Below are 21,097 nucleotides of genomic sequence, written 5' to 3'. Positions count from 1 at the left end.
AAATCTGGTCAGATTCCTGGGTTTGAGTTGAAACCATCTGAAATTTGGCATTTGGCAAGTTCTCGGAAGAAGTCTTGAGGCCTGATCTCACTGATGCTTCAAGGGGGCCTTGCTGTAGATGGGACATGAGCGGAGGGAATGTCAGGTCTCAGCTGGGGGAGTGGGGCAAGGGCACTGTCAGGGACCTTGGGGCTGAGGAAGCAAACACAGCATTGTGGGTCTCCTGAGGCAGTGAACCGTAGTCAAGAATGGTTGTGCAAAAGTCATGTGGCTCGCATCCAGGGCAGGGGATTCTGGAGGTACTGTGCACACCCCTCAAAGGGACACCTTGCTGTGCCTTCTCATGTACTCCCAGAATAAAGATTAGGGAACCCCAAATACTGTGTTCATCACTAGACTTCATTTTGTAGGATTCATGTGGATATCACTGCATCCACATCAAAAACATACCTTTATTTTACTTACAGAAATCTCTCTGACTAAGCAAATGAAAGACTGTGAAGAAATACTTGGCACCCATGTGAAACTGTGCACTTTTTAAAGAGCTCGGTGTAGGAATGAGTCATTAGTTGATGCTGCAGCCTCAGTCTCTAAGATGTTATCAAGGTAAAAGTTATAAGCTAAATTCTGGAATTGCAAGGATAGATATCGGGGCAGAATTTTTTCTTCTGCATTCCTAGAAACATCTTTATCTGATACTAATACTACTGTAATTTATTGAAACTGTAAGGCTTTTAAATCAGTCTTACCTTTAACTTTCTCTCCTGCTATCACTTTTAAATTTCTGTCCCTGCAAGAAGTTCAAATAGGCTAGGAAAGTTACAATCAATGTTTTAATAATATGATTAAAATGCAATATTATCTATATAGACAAGTTTATTTCTTGGTCTCATAAACAGATAACTGTACACAGCTACCAATACATTCTCCTGCATATATTGCTCAGTATGGGAATATTTAACTGTGAAAATAAAAGCTGTTTTGTGCTGAGGCCAAAATGTAAGCAAAGAACGGAGCAGATGGTTTATGAGTACATGGAAAAACAGCATATGCCTGTGAATTAGGAAAGACCTCTATATGAGGCTAATGAGTATAGAGTATAGTTTTCCTGTTTTCCCTAATGGTAATTTATATGTGCAGTTCTATGAATCCAGCACTGTGAGGACAATAGTTATGCTCACAAATGAAATATGGCTCATTAAAGCTCCAGTTCTTCCATCCACATTCACTTTGATTAAGCATAGGTCAATCCTGTGCAAGATAATTATTTATTACCCTGTCACTACTACTTTTTTTTTTTCCACAGATGTCTGTGTTTTGGCTTTATATAACATGATAAAGTCCCTTTTGCTAACAAGTCTTTTAATGCACTATAATTCTGCCCTGAATCTTAACAAATGTCCACAGTGTGCAATTTTTCATAATTCATGCCTGCAGTTGTTCCTCTTAGTAAGAATACCAAAGGAAGTAGGCATTGTCATCCACCAACCTGCTTCCCCAAGACCCAGTTGCCCTTACATTCATCTTGTCCAGAACTAGTTGAAAATCCCCTGGATGACTGGGTTTTCATCACTTCCCTAAGGGGCAAACAAGTGCCTTTGTGGTTTTTGTCATGATGCTCTTCTCTTGTTCAGAAAGAACTTGCGGGAAACACTCCCCAAACAGACTTGTTTTCTTTTAAACCATCTTTTTCTGTAGTTCCTCCAAGAAGCAGACAGTAGTTGAGCTTTGGGGTATTGAGACTACTAATGAGTTTTTGCTGCACTGCACTCGCAGACTGTCTTCATCTGCTTCTAACCTGTTTGCTTGGCTGCAAACTCAGAGTCTGCTTTTCCCACTGCAGAGGGAAGTGAAGGAGCATCTACTGGCTCATGGTTGTCTGCTCCCCTGTCTGGCTCATCTTCACGCTGCCTAGGCCCATATGTTTGATTCTATACTTGACATGCACCAGGTGCACATCTGGTTATGCCATCCTTTTTCAGGGACTCAGATATAATGTGGGCTAAGTGCTGCATGGGTGTCCTGGCGCTTTAACAGGGTGGAGGTGACTGGTGGGAATGAGAATTGCAAATTATTTTCTGCTACATGGGACAGTAGCCTGAGAAAATTGTGCAGTGTTGAATTCCTTCTGTTTATAGGACAATAATCATCTTATACTGTCTTGAGGAACAGAAGCAGAAAATATTAGAGTCCAATTTGTTCACCATGGCAGAATGGAAATGGAAAATTCCATCTGTTTTGTAATCAAAATATATTTCATGTTTATGCTGCAATAATTGTCAACATAACTACAACAAATAGAGGAGAGTAATTCAACCAATGATTGCAAAAACCAGAAGGTTTTAAAAATCATGTTAATTTGTAATGATTGCATGGCAGAATGACAGTTTTTATCTTTGGAAACTTTCTTACTCAATTCTAAGACTCATTTATGCCAATTTGCTAGTATTTAACAATAAGATCAGTAGACCTTAAAAACAGAGAGAAAAAGAAAGAAAGAAAGCAGAAGCTACTATGGATACTGCCAAACCACTTCTCAGCTTTGTAAAATGAAGCACATGGGCAAATTTCCCACCAAAAAGACAGCATAAATTGATTTCCAAATTAATTAATTTTTTTTTCAATTTCCACCCCAATATTCTGATGGCAGTTTGATAAGCTATCAGAAAAAAATTTAATAAATTCTCTTTCAAAAGGAGATTTACAAGTATTTTGCTGCTTATTTGTGCAACACATTTTTTGTATTTCTTAATGCTGTCTCAAAGGTCCTGGCACAGCACTGGCACTCTTTCTTTTAGGAATTCTGTTTCTGTCTCTTTTCCTCAGGTTGACTGGCTTCTTACTTGACAAACATCTTCACTCACTTCAGAACCTTTTTGAATTAAACATAGTACAGTCTAACCATTAACAATTAATGCTTAATAATACTATTTCATAGACATTTCCAGTGGTAGTTATTGTGTGGAGTTCTACATTTAATGCCACTCCCTTCTTGAAAGATATATGTAGTTCTTACTTTGGATTACAGCTAAACAGCAAGTTTTGATTGAAAGAATGGCTGTGACCCAGTCGTTAACTACCATACATGTCAATTTGAAATGATGGAAATAATTGCCACTGACAGTTTTACTTTGTAGAAACCTATTTTCCTCCCTTTAGAATCTTTTTTATCTTGGTTTACTGGAAAAAGTGAACAAACACAAGGAAATGCTTTCAAAATTATCAGCTTCTAAAGAACACCAGTAATCACTTTGCATAATCCACATCTGGGCTCAATCCAGTTTTCCCTAATTAGCTACAAATGCAATGTCTGCTTCTATGTCTGAATTTTTCACTGCATCTACCTATTTAAGTGTAAAATGAATTCGATTTTCAGGTTCAAGAATATTACTTAGGTAGTTGAGTGGATTTAGACACAATGGCATTTCTTGTACTAAAAATAGTATAAATGTGGCTACTTTTCAGATTTTTAGAACCAGTGCACTTCTGATTTTTGAGGATCACACTGGCTACTTACCCTAGCAAAAAGGTATTTACAGGTATTATTTAACCAGTAAATCGCACAAAGACACTCAGGCCTTTTGCTCATCCTGTAAATGGAAATAGTTTTGTAAACTGTGAATTACTGCAGCTTCTCTGAGTCTGGTGTCCATATGACTGCCTGTTGTGTTTCCTTTGTCAAGGCTGCATGTGGTATTCACAACCATCTAAAAGCCCAAGTTGCCTTTACACCACTGTCCGGAAAATGGGAAGCTCAAGGAGCTAACTTGCTCCCAGTAGAGTATCCCATTGCTCTGAGGTGTGGGATTAAGGGTACACAAAGTTATATGTTTTACCTGTACTGGGAAAAGAAAGCAGGTCCTCCTGAAACTTCTGTTGATTTGTTATCAATGGAGAATGTGCCCTACTAAGCATGAGTGGTGTAGGAATAGTGTAGGCAGGTAAACACTTCCAGCCCTTTATTATTACCAGTTTTCAGTTGTCACTGAGAATTGAAATGGTGAAAAAAAAAAAAAATATATATATGCACAGCTTCAAGTTGTGCCAGTGGAGGTTTATATCAGATATTAGGGAAAATTTCTTCACTGAAAGAGTGATTGAGCATTGGAACAGGGAAGTGGTTGATTCAGCATCCCTGCCGGCATTTAAAATGTGTAGATATGGCACTTGGGGATATGGTTTAATGTGCACTTGGGAGTGTTAGGATTACAGTTGGACTCAATGATCTTAAGGGTATTTCCAGTCTAGATGGTGCTGTGATTCCATAACTGTGAATTACTGTCCAGTCACAATATCCTGTTTTTACCAATAGCTGCCCAAACAAGGAATACAAGACTGTTCTTTGGTGTCCTGTCATCTGGAGAAGGATTTTGAAATGCAGCACCACCTATGTAGGGCCTTTGGCATCAGCATCGTGGTTGCCATCCCCCTGTGCTCCCTTCTCCAAGCTTGTGCAAGCCCTCTTTGAAAAGGGAATCTGCTGGAAAGCTATCTGCTCTTGAAGATTTTTTTTTCTTAAAATCAAAACTCAACAAAATGTAAAATTACGTCCTGTCTGTCTCTGCTTTCTTTTCCCCTGATTTTTTTCTCACTGATGCATTTTTAAAGGTATGATCTAACCCTTAGTCAAGCCAAGAGAAATCTTTCCAAGGTCTTGAGAATACAATAGATCAATATCTAAATGAAAATGTAAAAATTGCTTAAGAACTGATTTTGCTAAAGGAAGACAGTGAAAAAGCTTTTGGCACTTACCACAAGAAATAAAGGTGCTAGGTTTCACCTTTTTAAATGCTGGGAGCAAATCTGGAAGACCCTTCAGCTTCTGGCTGCAGCGTGCCGGAGAGAAGCACAGTCCTCAGGTTTAGATCTATGTGCACGTGTCTGAGGATATTTCCTTTTGGAGGCTGTTTCTTTTGTTTCCCCCCTGCTTCCAACCTGCCTGTCCTATGCACCTCTTTATGAAGAAAGACTTGATGATGTTTGAAGACACTTTATCCTGGAGCACTGTCTCATTACAGAAAAGGGTGAATTTAAACAAAAGAAACCACTTGTTGAATCTTTCCCTCCCTGCCACCATAGTGCTGTGTAAATTCGATGTGGTTCTTTGAAAGTCAGCGGATTTATGTTGCTGTTACAACAGGACAGTGCTGTAGGGAACAGCTAGCCTATTTCTGTAATTCATCTTGTGGAGGTAGTCAAGTGGCCTCAGAAGTTTTCTAAGGAAGGAGGACCAACAGTTAACCTTCACTGCAGTTGCATGGGACTGATTCAAGAGGTAGAAGTCTAACCTGTTGAATCTGAGAATTTGGAATATGTTGCTATTCCATTTTGCAATCACTTCTTCCTTCTGTCATTCCCCAAAATACTCAACCCTGTCCTTCAGATTTCAGAGTACACAATAATCTCACACATGAAATACATGTTTGTGAAATACTGAGTCTCCAGACCTCTTCTTGTGTGTCATGGGACAGTTCTGGTGATCTGGAACTAGGCTGATTTATAGGAATGGAGGCTCTGGTTGGCTGTGTCTGCTCAGAGCGTGGCCCATAGCTGCAAAAGTGTGCAGAAAATTCTGTCTCAAAATATGCTGTTCAGCTGTTTCTTACCCCTTTCGGTAGTAACAGCAGTTTGGGGCTTATGCTTTTTTGCTTTCCAAAATGTGCTATTAAGGAACTAAAGACTGGAATGATTTCTCCTTCTGTTCACATTTTTGGCTGGTTTTCTTAGGTAAGATGTTCTCTTGGAAATGTTTTTTAGTACTACCCACAACTATTTCCAAAATGACTAAGTTTGTTTTTAAAGAAGAATAAAAAAAATAATGACAAATTGGAACCTTATGGACTATTAAAACTCTCTGGCAGAAAGAACTGTCAGCATGATTGATATCTAGAAATTCTCTTTTCAAAGTCATTAAAAAGCTGTGTTCCAGTCTTTGAGCTCTTGGGAGAAATCTCACTAGATTGCTTCCTGTTGTCTAATTTCTGAAAATATCCTGCCCAGAAGAGGCACAACAATAGAATTATGTCAGAAATGCAAATACCAGGTGAGCCACATGTGTAAGCAATAGTGGTGAAATGGCTTAGTTTCTTTGTTATTCAAACATTTTTTAGGTAAAAAAAAAAAAAAAAAAAAGCTGGAATCTCTAGATGCTCCAAGTAAATTGCTCGTTTTGGAAATATGGCTTTCTCAAGGGCACTAAATCCCATGTGATCTTGACAGCCCAAAACACCTGGCTAGACTAAAATCAGAAAAGAAACATACACATAATTTTTATTTGGTAAAGAGGGAGGTCATCCCACTTAGTGACATTTCAGTTTTAATAAGAGTCTTTCATCCTGAAATATGTACACATTTCATCCTAAGTTGATGCTCTTTCTACAAGTATTTTTCTAGTTCTGCAAATAAAGAAAAGGCTGTATGGGAATTTTGCTGAAAGCCTCACAATTGCTGAGCTCAATTTGTTCTCGAGACATAAATGTGAATTATGTGCCTGTTGCTACCTGTGAGCTGGTTGGAGCTGGTGGCAGGCTGCAAGTGCTGTAGTGCCAACCTGGCAAACTTACAGCAGCAGCAGGCAGCTGCCTCATTTTCTGGCTTCCAGCAGTATGTGGGCGAAATAGAATAATGTTAGCGTTTGGCTAACATCACATAATGGCTTCCAAAATATCAGTTCAGAAGGCTTCTCTCATACAAAAAAAATGGGCTCTCACTGGGTATTTGCAGTAACACACACACACACACCCACACCCATAATATGTGGGTGTAAAATGTGAAAAGGATGCTTGCCAGGGAACTTTCTGATCCAAAGCTGTGAATGAGAACTGCATGCTTGGAATGGAGGCATGAGAATGCTCTTGCTGTTTGTGTCCTTTTGTTCCTCTGACATTTTGGGATTTTATGTGGGTGTGATGACATATTCCCCTAAAGCCTGCAGAACCAAGTTGCTGGTTTCAATGCCTGCTACCAGAGAAGGATAACTCCTCAGAAACACGACTGCAGGGAAACAGAGAGCAAGCCCTCGTATGTACTGGAAGGATGAAATTGTGCCTAGGGTCCTCTAGCTGGTTGCACTGAAAGTAAAGGCAGAGGGAGAAGCCCATCAGCCCCCTCCCCCAGCTGTGTCCCTGCCTGCATCCAGTTGCTGCTGCCATTTGCTGGCTGCTGCCCAGCCGAGTCTCCCATGGGATGCGCGAGGCCCACACAGATAAGCACATTAGCATGGCTTGTATCTGTGCAACTGCATTACTGTTTGCACAAAAGCACGCTGCTTCTGGCTTACACTGAGCTGTAGCATAAACAAAAATTGGCTCCAAACCACTTAGGAGTCCAGGGGGGTTTGTTTTGAATGTGCCCTACTGACAGCAGAATTAGGCTGTGGCTTCATGGAAGACTTGAGAGATGGAGTCAGCAGGGAGATTGCAATGCTAGATGGAGGTGTAATAGTTTAGCTGAGAAGAAAACAAGCCAGGAATATGGGTGAGATGTGGGGATTGCGAGTCTGAGAACTCAGCTTGGAATGTTGTCCTGGGAAGCATGGTGCAGCAGAGAGCAAGGAAGGGTGGAGTGTGATGCCCCGGATCACGACCCAAATGATGGTCATGCTGGAGCACTTCAAGAGTCCAGGGGCAGACAGTAAGAGTGGGATGTTTCATCAGTTATCTATTCAGTACTGTACTAGATTTTGCAAAGACATTTCTTAGTTATAGAAAGAGGCTTTCAGGGGAGAGAAAGAAAGGCAAAAGAGGGAAGTGGAGACAATGTGATCAAAAAATTGACAATAAACCACCAAGTAAGTAATAAACGACTAAGACTTAAAGAAAAAATGAATGGTGAGAAGGGAGAAAAAAACTTAATACAAAAGTAATGGAATCCTAATCTAGAGAAGACACTTTTTTACAAGTTTTTTCTCTCTGGCAATTTTAAGGTAGAATTAATTTTCTTTCCATAGGAAGAAAAGGGAACTCAAAATTTGGGTCTCCATCAGTGTCCCAAAGAGGATGATGGGCTCGAGGAACATTCAACCTGAGGAAGGTCCTTCTCACCTCTGTAAAGTCATCACATCATTCTCATAAATCAAGATCATTCTTACGTTGAAAAGGAATCTAGACTCAGACTTCTAAATGCATACAAAAAGAAGCAAACTATTTCTAGCTGTGCTAGCAGAGATAAAGGATTAAAGGTGGTTAAAGGATAAGCATATTTTATTATTTATGGCCGAAATACAGATACATTATATACTCTTCAACCTACTGGACTGTAACTGCTGTTTTTTGTTACCTGTCTCACCTTTTTTGTTACCTTGATTCCTGATTGCTGTCATAAACCCCTGATGTATGTCATGTAGAACAAATTTAATTCCATTTTTCATTCTGACACCTCCAGCTTAGGAGATATTTCATTGACATTATTGAAGCAATAAAGATTCTTGCAAGAAATTGCACATCTCCTCATCAATAGGCATCAAACGTCTCCCATTTCTTTCATGGGTTTGCTGAGTCAGGTACATCTAATTGATCTGCTAGTGTTTCTTTTAAGGCTTTATGCCATTTGCTATGGAAAATCCAGTTTAACCGTTTTCCTTCATAGTTCCTCCTCTAATTTATATACTTGTTTGCTGACTTCATCTGTGTCAAATTTCTAAATCATGAAGATTTTCTTTTCAAAAAACCCTACTGGTTTCATTTCACTGGAAGAATTTTTCCTGTCTGGTTTCCTTTCTTGGTTGTACATAAATTTTCTGAATCTCAGTAGTCATCTTTCACATTTAAACTACTTTTGGGGCTTTTAATCCCTGTAAGCTATCAGTCTTTTGTAACTACCCTCGAGTTTTAGTGAAGTCTCCCCTTTATAAAATAATGCTTCTTTCCAATTCCTTTCCTGGGTATCAAACCTAAATGTAACAGCTGCTTCTTCTTGAGGCCTGAGTCCTTGTCTAGGTGAAATAGCTCTTCTATGTTACTTAAGACTAGTTCAAATTTAGGTGCACCTTCTGCTTCAGAACTTAAATTGCACTTTGGGTGTTGAGACATCAGATGCTCACCTTTGCAGACATTTGGGGCTGTTTTAACATGGCACTCAGTAATGAAACTGAAAAGCTATTTCTAGTTAAAAAGCCTATGTCCCTAAGTGCTCGAAAACCATTGCCAGTTTTTCTAAGTAACTGATGGCAGTTGCAGATTTTTCTCCCTGTGCGGACACCATGCTGAAGTAAGATGAATCTAGCAGAGAGAAGAGAAATGATGGGACAAGAAGATTTGGGGAATTTGGTGTTTGTAGCAAACATGCCCTCCCTCTCACAGCTGTGAGCTTCCCCCTGGCTTCACGCTGCTCACCCTCTCTCCAGCAGGTTTGCCAGCAAAAGAAGTTCAGCAGCAGAAGCTGCAGTTCCCCAGTCTTCCGGAGTTGAAGTTGTCAGTCGGATGAGCTGTTGTGGGAAGGGAGGCTCCCTGAGAAGGGCTTTCCCCACATCCATGAGTTAATTTTTTGCTGTTTTCCTGAGTCTTCTTCCATTGCCCTGTTATATCTCTATTCTACCCCCGCATCCTGGCCCAGCCCCTACCCCACTAGATCACTGGCTTCCTTAAATCCTTGTGCCTGCATAGCTCTAGCTCCAGACCCACACTGCCTTACTGAATTCCCTCACTGTTTCAGGCCTGTGGTTGTGTCCTGTCCCAACCCACACAGCTGAACACCACTCATTTCCCACTCTGGCTTGCAGCACCATTTCCAGGTATCACCTGGTTGTCCCATTTGAAACACTCCTGAACTTGACATGCCAGGTCTCAGCTGACATTTTAACTACATGCAGCAATGAATTATAGCTGGCCATTGTAATTGCAGATGAGCACACCCTTTCTGTAGAAGTTCTGCTTTCTGGAAGCAGTGATAGATGGCTTTAAATCCTTTTGTCATCACCATCTAACTAGGAGGGAGGAGGCCCTGACATGTCTTCCACCACAGCAGATTTACATGCAGATCTGGGTGCATGTCAGAAAAATACTGCAGAGGCCCTCAAGCTAATAGCCCTATTAACTAATGGGAAATCTACACCCCCGCTCCTCTACCCAGCTTTTTGTATCACTCCTGCCAAACATGAACCATGAGCTCGGGTTCCTTCCCAGAAACCTGCCTAGGTTCCTTGCGAAAACAATTATGCTTTTCTTATATTTTGTGAACAGCCAATTTAGCCTTGTGCGGCACAGAAAAATGGCAGGTACATTCCACCTGGTGTCCCGACTTAGAAGGTATGTAGCCCTTTTTGCGTTGTAAATCTCTGAGGGACTGGGGCAGGGAGGAGAAATAACCAATCTCCACACAAAACTTGCTGGCTGCACTTAAACATCCCCCCATGGGCTGTGTATTTCTTGTAAACTTAATTGCCAGGGATTAGAGTCTATTTCCTGGCACTGCTGTTGAGGTCACAGAAATTCTTTTGTGCCTGGAAAGCTTCTGCTCAGCAGTCCGCAGTCCCCTGGGAGTCTGAGGCTGGCAGTGGCAGAAGCGGCCGCTCTTTTTACCAGCTGCTGAGGTGCCCTTTGGGGGGAAGAAATTCCAGCACCATTAATTTTCCAGCCATCAGGAACCTTCTGGGATTCCTCTAGGTGGCAGGAAGCACACACCCGCTACTGAGGCATTGCTCACTGCAGCTCTCTGGCTGCAGGAGTTTATGGACTTTTAAAGGGTATAGGTGAGGGTTGTTCTGAGGTCGGGATTACATCTTAAGGGTTGCTTGTCCACCAGCTATCTGACTGACAGGCCCTAACTTCAGAATTTGTTTGCTCTGTACCACAGGCTTTTGGTTTTGTGGTGAGGTTAGCCACTAAGTCATTCCTTTCCCATCACCCTGGGTAATGCCATCCTGGATTTGCTTATCCGTGTAGCAAGAAGATGTTTACATGCCTTTGAAGCAATAAAATGAGGCAGTAGCAGGCAGATATGATGAGTATATAATCATTGAAATCTCTGTGCCTGCTGACATGCTAAAAGGATGTTGGTATGAACTTGGGTGGATCTGATTTTTAAGTCATGATTTACTATTGTATCTTTCCCCTGGCTGTGAATTCTTTATTTTTTCTTATCTCAGTTCATATTACTGACAAACACCAGAATATGTCCTTCAAACAACCTGAGTATTAGTTTGGAGAGTGTTGAAGTACATAAGTAACTGTACTGAGTATATACCAGTGTGATCTGGTAGCGTGATCAGCCTTCAACTAAGGCCAGAAGGGAAGGCAAGGCTGCACTTATACCCCCCACTAACCTATCACCTGGACAGGAGTTTACACAAAATCCTTTGCTCTCTCAGGTCTTTTTCTGCCCTCTTTGTTCTGTGTCCACTAGAAGAGTGTCTTTCCCAGGATATGTCTCTTCCCTGGCTGCTCTGCGTCTGGTCTCAGCCTGAGGTCCCCCAATAACTCCTTTAAGACAGGCAGATGATGGACAAGTATGCACTGCTGAGGAACTCCGCTTTATCTGCTTTATTTTTCTGCAGGAAAGGAGTCCTTGAACATCAGCTTAAATCCCTCTGGAGCGTAGTGAAGGGGACCTCGGAAGGGCTGTGGCTCTGACTCTGGATATCTGGCGTGGAGCAAGTTATGCAATGTACTGCTGTGACATCTGGAGATTAATTTTTGGCTCATTTCTTGGGACCGTAGTTAACATCCACATGGGGAATTTTTGTTTTTAAGAACAAGAAGTACTATTCTAATTTCAAGTTTTTCTGTGATCTCATTCAATTTGAATCATGTCCAGCATACCTCTAACTGCATCATTTATAAGGAAGGAGGAATTGTTTTTTTTACTGGTGACACAGGTTGCTTTGGTGAGTTATGTATTGATAAGAAAATATCTTCCTGATGAGTTAGACATCACAGAAACTTAAGGTCAATAAATACTACTTGTTCTGCTTAGCTGGAAAATTACTGTTTTCCTAGCACTTCCAATTTAAATGCTATGATTATTCTTCAAAGTGATATCATAGACATTTGTAGTTATTTCAAAAAATTCATATGATCAATGATAATATTATGCACCAGCAGTCATCATCAATAAAAAGAGCTCAAAGAGCTTTTCCCAGCATTATTTTGGCACCACTATACCAAGCAACCTCTAAATGAGCTAATCCTAGTTTTTAAGTTGTTCTCAAGTCTGCAAAGAACTGAATGCTAATGATCCTGCTCAGTTTACCTGCACTCTTGACCCATGAGGCAATCACCTATTCATCTCAAAAAGCCTAAAATAAAAGGTGCTGGTTTTGAGTCAGAGGGGAAAGTAGTGCTTGTGTTTGCACAAAGCACATCAGTGTGTAACTTGTGAATTCAGACCTAATGCAGTTTCAGGTTTGATATATAACTCAATAGCAATCAGACTTTCATGCTGCAAGAATCAACGCCTCAAACCACATGCAGCTTGCTCTGTCTTGTCACCTTTATTTTTTGTCTGTCTCTGTCATTGATCAAGATGTCCCTCTGATAGATCATGAGTTTGTAAATAACAAAAAGATGTTGCAAGTTATTTTTCAATGACATTGTTAGCATTCTCAGGGATAAACCCCTGCATTTTGAAGGAAAACCCCAAGAGCTTGAATAGCAGTTTTAAAGCACAGATAACATGATCTGTAACTTTGTCTTCACTGAAATGCACAGCTCGCTCTTTACCAGTCAGCTGCACAGCAAGCTCTTTACCATCTCTTCTCTCACATTTCACTGGAGCATTTAGTTTACAGTAGGTTAATGTCCTAACCTCTTAGCTTATTAGTGTGAAACACAATCAACCCTATGTAATAAGATTAGACAGTCGGAGCTTAAGCCAGTGCTATTTTTTAACAAATTTTCCCCCATTTAGAAAATGGGATAAGAACTAGGAGACTGGAAACTGATTAGATGTTTGTGAACAGTAGAAAACTCACTTTTATTTTTCACAAAAGTGACCTGTTTCAAATAAATATTTCTTGTGCATTACATTTTTGTGGTGCTCCACCCAGATAAAGGCTCTTTACTGTAAGAGGGTAAAGAGGTGTCAAATGGTTGGACAACCTTAGTGAACGAGACTCAGTAAGGTCCTGAGATCTGAGAGTTTTGATCTGATTACCCTGCATACAGGATTAAGAAATGATGGGCAGGTAACTTCAGTTTTTGTTGGAGACAGTGTTCCATGTTGCCAATTCTTCTTATCTGTATCCCTTTGTAATGAACAAAAAACAAAACAAAACAAAACAAAAACCCCCTAAAAAATCAAACAAGATCCACCAACCAAAACAACTCAAAACTAACAACAGCAAAATCAAAGAAAAACCCAATCCCCCCCCCCCCAAAACCAACAAACCCCCCCCCCCCAGGCATTCCTCCCCTAAAAGAAACAAAACCCAAACATGAAAAAAAACCAAAAAAAAAAAACAAACCAAAACAATAACAACCCCCCCAAAAAACCAAACCCTCGGTGAACTATTCCTGAAACCCTAGGGCATGATTGCAGCAAATTGAATGGAATGGTGTCTTCCATGTTCTTCCCAACCTTCCATTCTCAGAGGAACTTACTCCTCTGTTGAAAGCCCCTTATAACTTTATTATCATGATGAAGGACACAATTTTCAAAGAGGTAGACTGAGGACAAAAGGTTAAATTCCTTCAATTTAATTAAAAATTTCCCATTTCATGATTGAAAACCCTCAACTCTGATAGCAGAGCTTGCTTACCATGAGGCTTTATGGTTCCAGGAAGGGAGGAAGTTAACTATACATAGTGGGAAACCACTGCGGCTACATAATTATCCCCTTTAAAAATTGCATGTTTCTTTGAATTTTTATATAAAAATCATGTCAAATCTATATTTAATCTACATAGAAAATCTATATATTTTTTTCCCATTGCCAAGTTTTATCAAAAGCCTTCAGTGTAACAGGGAGATTTTCAACAGTCGGAAAGTAATTTTGTCAGTTGAACATGCTATATAATTAAAGGATTAGCATTTTCTCTGAAATGGAATTAAGAAACAGAAATGGGTCTAGAGTTAACTCCTTCATGTTTAGATGACTGCCCAAGGAACTTAAAGACGTAGAATTTCCTTGGGAAATGTGCATTTTGGCTAAAGCTGTGCAAAATACTGCTCTGAAGATATTTTGGACTGAAATATTTGGAAAATTTTCTGTCAGAATTTTGGTGGAAGGAGACTATTAGAAGAAGAATGATGTGAAAAGCTGGAAGGAAGACAAAGAATCATGTATTTTCCAACCTAGCAAACTTTCAATCTTACTGCAGACGATGATCTCAAACCCATACACATACGCTCTGGCATACTTTTACCTAAGTTTGAAAATACGCAAATGCAAACTTTGAGAAAATATGCCTTTTCAGTTTTTACATATTCAACATGGCAGGTCTCCAGGACTTCATAATAATTCTGTGTAACTTGTTACTGGGGTAACACACATGTCTGATCATTACCCACTTGCATATGGATTTCTGGGCCTGCCCAGGATAGCCAGACACCCGACCGTTCTGGCAAGGCTGTGTGTCTATTTTCTTACTACTTTAGTGATGAGCTGCAAATACTATGACTAATTTTATCTTTCTTTTACAGGAAGTTAAATCTCATGAAAGTTTGCCTATTGTTTTAGATAAAAAAGTGGCATGGAAATTGATGTATTTTTAAGGTGAGGGTTTTCTGACATAGATTTAAAGAGCATTTTTTATATCCAGTTAACTAGCATCTTCTCAGTTTTGTGGGCCCCATACTAAACTGCAGGATTAACTGATAGGCAGCTATTAGGAGAGGACTGCATGCACGTTCCTGCCCTGATTACTGTGAACAGTTTATGTTTCCTCTGGCCTTTGACTGTCAGGGTGGAGTAGTTACCCTGTCACTGGACAAAGTACAGTGATGGGTCATACCATCTGCGCAGAGGTCTCATGCTATTGCTTTTCTTTTCTGCTGTGACATTAATGATGCCACCACCATTTCTTTGTCACAGCAGTTTGTGACTTGAATAATATCTTGTGACTTGAATAATATCTTCTGTCCTGCTTTTAGTCTTACTTTTGTCTTGACTTGTAACCCCTGGGACTGTAACTCAGCCCCTGAATCTTCCTTCACACCGGGAAGAGGTGCTTTTCTCTTTATTCTCTTCTCAGGCAAAGTAGTTGTCAGGGCCTTCCCTGGCTCCTGCTGTGCTGCCTGCTGCCTCCTTATGTCCCCACACATGCAGAGATCCCTAGGCACAGGTTTCTGGAGATGCTATGTCTCTCCTCCTTTCCTGGCACTCTCATCACATACATGTATCCTTAAGTGTATTTTCTGACGTCCCCTAAATCACTATGGATCCTCTCCTCATGTCTCCATGGGTTTTTGTACATCACAGTGACCAGACTGGCTCTTAATGGACTGGTTTGGGAACTGGGAACAGTATAGTCATAACTGCTCTATCCCCCCTCTACTCAGTCCATCTCTCCTTCCCTTTGTGCTTCCTTCACAGCAAACCTGGGTGTCTTTGCACAGTACTTTATTATGCCACTCTGACACCCTTCTCACTCAAAATGTGCAGATTACTCATTCAAGCCCTAAAAAATTGTCCTCTCTGCTTGTCTAGTGATGCCTTTTACTGATGGATGTCTTGCACTAAGTTTGCTGCAGGATTTGTGAAACTGAAACATGTCTGAATATGAGAATTACTTCTTTATTTTGAGCATGAGTGAGCACTGGAACAGATTTCCCAGAGAAGCTGTGGAGGCTTCTTCACTGCAGACATTCAAAAACCATCTGAACACAGGCATGATTAACAATCTCTAGATTGACCCTGATTGCACAGAGAGGTTGTACTATGTGACCTCCTGTGGTCCATCCCAGCCTTACCCAGCCTGTGATTATGACTATCATGCAGCAGTAGAAACAGAAAAAATATTCTCTGTCAACTCAGAAAATTGTCATGAAGCTGGGCAGGTGAAAAAATAGATGTGATTTGTTTGTGGAATGAAATGTTTCATTCAACCCCTCTTTTAAAAATTTTGGTGTCATTAAATAAAACTAAAACTGAAGTAAAATTTAAATTCTTAAGTTTGGAATCACCAAAATGCTGTTACTACACCTGCTTTTCTTGCACTAAAAATGGCTCAGGGCATAAAACTCCTGTCAGCTCTGTCTAGTAGAAGAGCTTGCACACTGGTTTGTGTGTCCATCTGTCACTGAGGTGTCTTTCTGCTTTCCTCTGTACTCATCACTAGGCATGAAACACTTGCACCACTGTTTCAAATGGTCATGACCATCATGCAGAACTTTGCCTCAGACCAGCTTCTATCACAGTGTCATATTTTAAAAGTGATAATTTAACAACCAGTCATTTTAGGAACATTTTGTTTGTAGTGTTTTACCTTAACACGATACACTTTGTATTCTCCATCAATCCTTTATATATATCTTGTTCCAAAAAAAGCATTGGAACAAGATATATATAAACTTGGAACAAGATATATATAAACTATATATAAAGATATATATAAGCACTCCTTCACTGCTGCAAGCATTTTGCAATAGTGAAAGAGTGTTTGAATAGATCCTATTGGCATTGAACTGTCATTTAAATAGAAATGTTATATTGATTTATTTATCTGTCAGTTCCTTATTGCAAAGATAGACATGAATGGAAATCAGCAGTACACGGTGTGGCATGCCCTGCAGGATGGACCATGTGTTAGGGCAGACACATGCATGTCTGACACAGGACATGCACACACATGCTTAGAGACACACATGCACTCTGCAACACTCTAGACTTACCCCAGGTTTTTCAAGGGTGCTGGATCAGGCTTGTTCCTTCTATCTCACAACTCCTCCCTACCAGTTTTCTACATCAGGGTCTCAGCTGATTGCCTCTAGAGCCAGCAGAGAACTTCCAACTAGCTTTAACATGAGCTGAATCAGAGCAAAAGGGACATTGCAGCACTGCCAGGAGCCACATGATCATGATCTATACAGAACTGCACTGACCATCATCAACTTTTTTTTTTCCAAAGTAAAAATGAGAGATTTCAGATGTCATTTTCTTGCACCATGTGTACTATAACTATCATCCATCAAGAGCACATTAATCCTGCACAGGTAAATGCTGTTTATATGTGTCTCAACATAGTCAAGCAGAGCTGCTGTCTATCCTCTCAACCTATAGATTCACTCAGATTTAGAAGTGAACATCCACATAATTCTGCACCAAAATTAGGATCAAGGCAGAATCATCAGCTAGGCATTCACAAACTTTGTCAGCTGTTTTTTCCATTCCCTTCAGTACATAAAGATTTTTAATGTAAATTGTCTTCTCCAAATATGTAAATGGGAAATGTGAGGTATATTTAGCCTGCTTTAAGATTTTTAAAACAAGAATTCCTGATTGACAAGAAAGGAGGTTGCAGAGGCTTATAATTTCCTTGTAAGGGCCATTATTTTTACTGATCTAAAAGCAGAAAAAAATACAGAGCTGGACTTCTCCCTGTTAAAGTAAACAGGCCTAAGTTTACAAAAAAGGAGATCAACAAGGGATTTAATCCTCCCCTCCAAACAATGTGACTTCTTTTAGCATAATTCTATAAAGCAATTAAATGTCTGCTGTGGCAGCATGGACAGTTTATGCAAGACACCACTTTTTCTTCTTGCATAGGTGCACCTTCCTTCCTTACACCTTGACTGTAATGTATATAGCTCTCAGTGACTGCAACAGCAGATAGTTTCCCCCTCTACCTCATGCATTTATTGATAGATATAATTTTGCAGTGTATTTCTCTACTGTTCTGAGCTTCTTCAAAGAATTAATATTTTTCCTTTCTGACAAAGCAACTTCAGGATCTGCTTCTGGCAGGCTGGCTCTGTGCATAATGATTTTACATTTCAAGCCAGCAAACAGCACCAGGTCAGGCTCAGCAAACTGAAAAGCAGATGTATTGATCAAGTCAGCCTACCATGTATTCCCTATATTCCCTGCAGGAATTTACACTGTTGCTTGCTATAGTGAGACATTAAATAAAGCACCCAGAATTCAAGTTGCTCTCTTGCCATCTCAGCTATGCACTGTGTAACCATACTGCCAAAAATTGGAGGATTCCTCTCTTACCAGCGAAGGTGCCTTGTGAGTGGACGTCATTCAAGGCCTGAATGTGTCCCATCTCTAGACCAAGGCTCTTTGGTTAAGGGGAGACATTTTTAGCAGGCTGGAGGCAAGGGCTGCTCCTCCATCCCTGGGGAGATTCATATCATCAGGCTATGGATGTGGCTTGGACAAGTACCCTTTGATGCAGACCATGATCCAGACCTGGTATGGAGATGCTGTGGCAGAAGAAGATTCTTTTTCCTTCCCCAGCAGATCTAAGAAAGCCCCATGTGGATGCCTTGCAACAAAATCTTTTAGTGTGGCTACTGTGCTGCTTGTAAACAGTTTCAGTGATTCTCACATCTTCATAAGGATTGGGAAAATGGGGGTTTTTTCATAGTTTTTTTACATTAAAGGGAGAGATTATGAATTTTTAATGTTAGCATTCCAGTGGTATATATATTGAGCATAGCTTTGGGCTTCTACATCACCACAAAACTATTAACCAATATCCTTACCGGGCCAAAACCTGTATTACTGAAGTTGTTCAAATACACTGTAATTTAGCACTAATTCAGAATAAAACAGTTTCAAAGTGGCTGAAGTGGCCAGCATTAATGGGGCCGAAACATTAGCCCAGTAAACTATATTAACACATTTCAAATTTTTTTTTTTTAAAGTAGATTGACTCTTGAGAAGTAAGTTCTAACCTAGAACTAGGTTTTTCAGCCTTTGAACCATTTTTAATAAAGAAGTTGGTATTTAATGAAGTTATTTAAAATATGCCAAGAGTTAACTTTCAGCAAACATTTTGTTCCAAAAGTGAAAATTTGAGTCTGGGAGGTTGGGATGAAGTCTGGTTCAGTTCTTTCAATTTGGAAATATCAAAACACTTCTAATCATAAGGAATTTTTTTCCTACACTCCCTATGGGAAACATAACCTGTTTGCTCCATCCAACATTAAAAACTTTCTGCATTGCTGTGATGCTTCATGGAAACTGTGGTTCAGATGCCACATATCCTCTCCCATCTGCCAGGACCTTTTGGTGGGATGCATAATGGAGACAATCCCTCTGTGATATGCCATGAGGGACCAGTCAGATTACAGTGTGTAAGATGTAGCACAACCATACAGTTGTGTGGGAGCAGATGGGTCATATAACTAAAACACTGTTTTCTGAAAGCCACAGAGTTTGGCCACAGTGTGTTGTCGAACTGCTTCCAAATAAAATGTTTCTCCCTGGTTCAACACACTAAAATTTTTCATGTAAGCTTTCCCAAGAGAAACTTAAGATTTTTAGTTCTGTTCAAAGTTTGAAAAATTTGCCTGTAATCAGGCTGGTATTTTGAAAAAAAAAACAAAAAAGGGAAGATATTGTCTTAAAAATAAGGCAGCTTATTCTTTTTAATAAAATGGCAACCAATTATTTTGCTTTAATCTCTCGTATTCTTACAAGAAGTCTTTCTTTAATATGGCAAGTTAAACTCATCATTCAGAGCATATTCTCCTTCCAAAGTGCATCATATATGAAACATGATTCTTATGTCACAACCCAGGGTTATGAATTCAAAGAGTTATCATGAACTTGTACTCTGTACCTGAACTATCCCAGGGTATTAGCTTGAGATGGAAAAGATGTATTCACTAGCCTCAAGAAATCACATTCTCTACAAAACTTAAATCTCAATGCATTCTTATCAAGAAATGTCATCTTGTTAGTGTGATCCCATATGTGTGATTTTAACCAAATGTACCATACAGTTGAAACAATGGTCTCTGTCTTTGTTATTTTACATCTTAAAATTAATCTGATGCCTCTAGTTGAAAAAAATATTCTTAAACATCGCTCTGAATTATTAGTGTAATATACATAACCTAAAGATGCAAAACTATTTTATAATTTCTCAAATATTTATACTATCCTCACAATAATTTATCTTTGTGTTTTTAATTGAGTTTATGTGAAATAATCTCCTCTAGAAAAACTGAACAAAGCAACTAATGTATTATCAAAGCATTTTAGAGGTGTGGTTAACCTTCAGTTTGCTGGGCCTTCCATCTCTTTGATCTACCATCCATCTTAGACAGGAATTGAAAGTGTCTCTGGCTAAAGGATCAGCATATTGGCTCATAAAATTGTGCACTTTTCCAATATGGTTCACTAGAACTGTGCATCAGGTATGTTATGTTTACATTTCCATTCAAAGGTTTCCATTCAAAGGTTATTCAGGACAATGACTCATAGGAATCAACTGAAGCTATGGTTTAAAAGCATTAGCTGGTCCTTAATTCTCAGTGGGATTAAGCAAAACACCCAAAGACTATAAACAGAATTTATAAGCAAAGTGACTTGTATAGAATTAATTTATGCCACATAGGAGCTGTACTTATGTACTTACATTTTCTACCCAGTCACAGGAACAGCAGATTTGGCTCCTCTTTTTGATGGCTATTCTCACACAGATAGAGAGTGTATGTGGTCCATTATGCCTTCAGCGCAGTGCATGGGTACAGTTGTGAACTGGGTTAGGTAAGCACCTGGATCACAGGGTATTTGCCAAAGTGATGCCCTGAAGCTTAGATTATGACAGGTGAGTGATCAGAGCGGCTGATGCCGGTGGAGCTTGCAGGAAGAGATGTGAGTGAGTGAGTGAGTGAGTGAGTGAGTGAGTGAGTGAGTGAGTGAGTGAGTGAGTGAGTGAGTGGAGTGACACGATGCACCCACAGCCCTGTGCCAGGGCCACCATTCTCTCTGATGCAGGAGCTCTGTGACATACAGGAGGTGACATACCAAACTTCGCTGAAAGTATTGGTTTAAAAAATTTCTGATGAATGTGGTTGGGTAAAGAGAGGAATTCTAAAAAATTCACAGAGTGAGATGATCACATGAGACACCCAAAATGGAAGAAATTAATACAACACTCTAGCTGTAAGAAGTTCTTTTATGCTGGTAATGCTGATTTTCTTACAAACCAACGCTGAGAGAGTAGCAGAGGACTGAAAATTTTGATTTGATGCAAATATTTGT

General features: G+C 39.8%; 1 long non-coding RNA gene across 1 annotated transcript; it reads left to right on the top strand.

Annotated features, from left to right (window-relative positions):
- Positions 1 to 10,082: 10,082 nt before the first annotated feature.
- On the top strand, positions 10,083 to 11,713 carry LOC108963257 (uncharacterized). Its single transcript, XR_001991953.2, has 2 exons — positions 10,083 to 10,244; positions 11,492 to 11,713. It is a non-coding gene; the product is annotated as an uncharacterized LOC108963257 (long non-coding RNA).
- The last annotated feature ends 9,384 nt before the right edge of the window (positions 11,714 to 21,097 follow it).

The sequence above is a fragment of the Serinus canaria genome, chromosome Z (genome assembly GCF_022539315.1).
Source record: "Serinus canaria isolate serCan28SL12 chromosome Z, serCan2020, whole genome shotgun sequence".
In the NCBI taxonomy this organism is placed as follows: domain Eukaryota; kingdom Metazoa; phylum Chordata; class Aves; order Passeriformes; family Fringillidae; genus Serinus; species Serinus canaria.
Note: the sequence above shows the minus strand (reverse complement) of the source record. Positions and strands in the feature narration are given on the sequence as shown.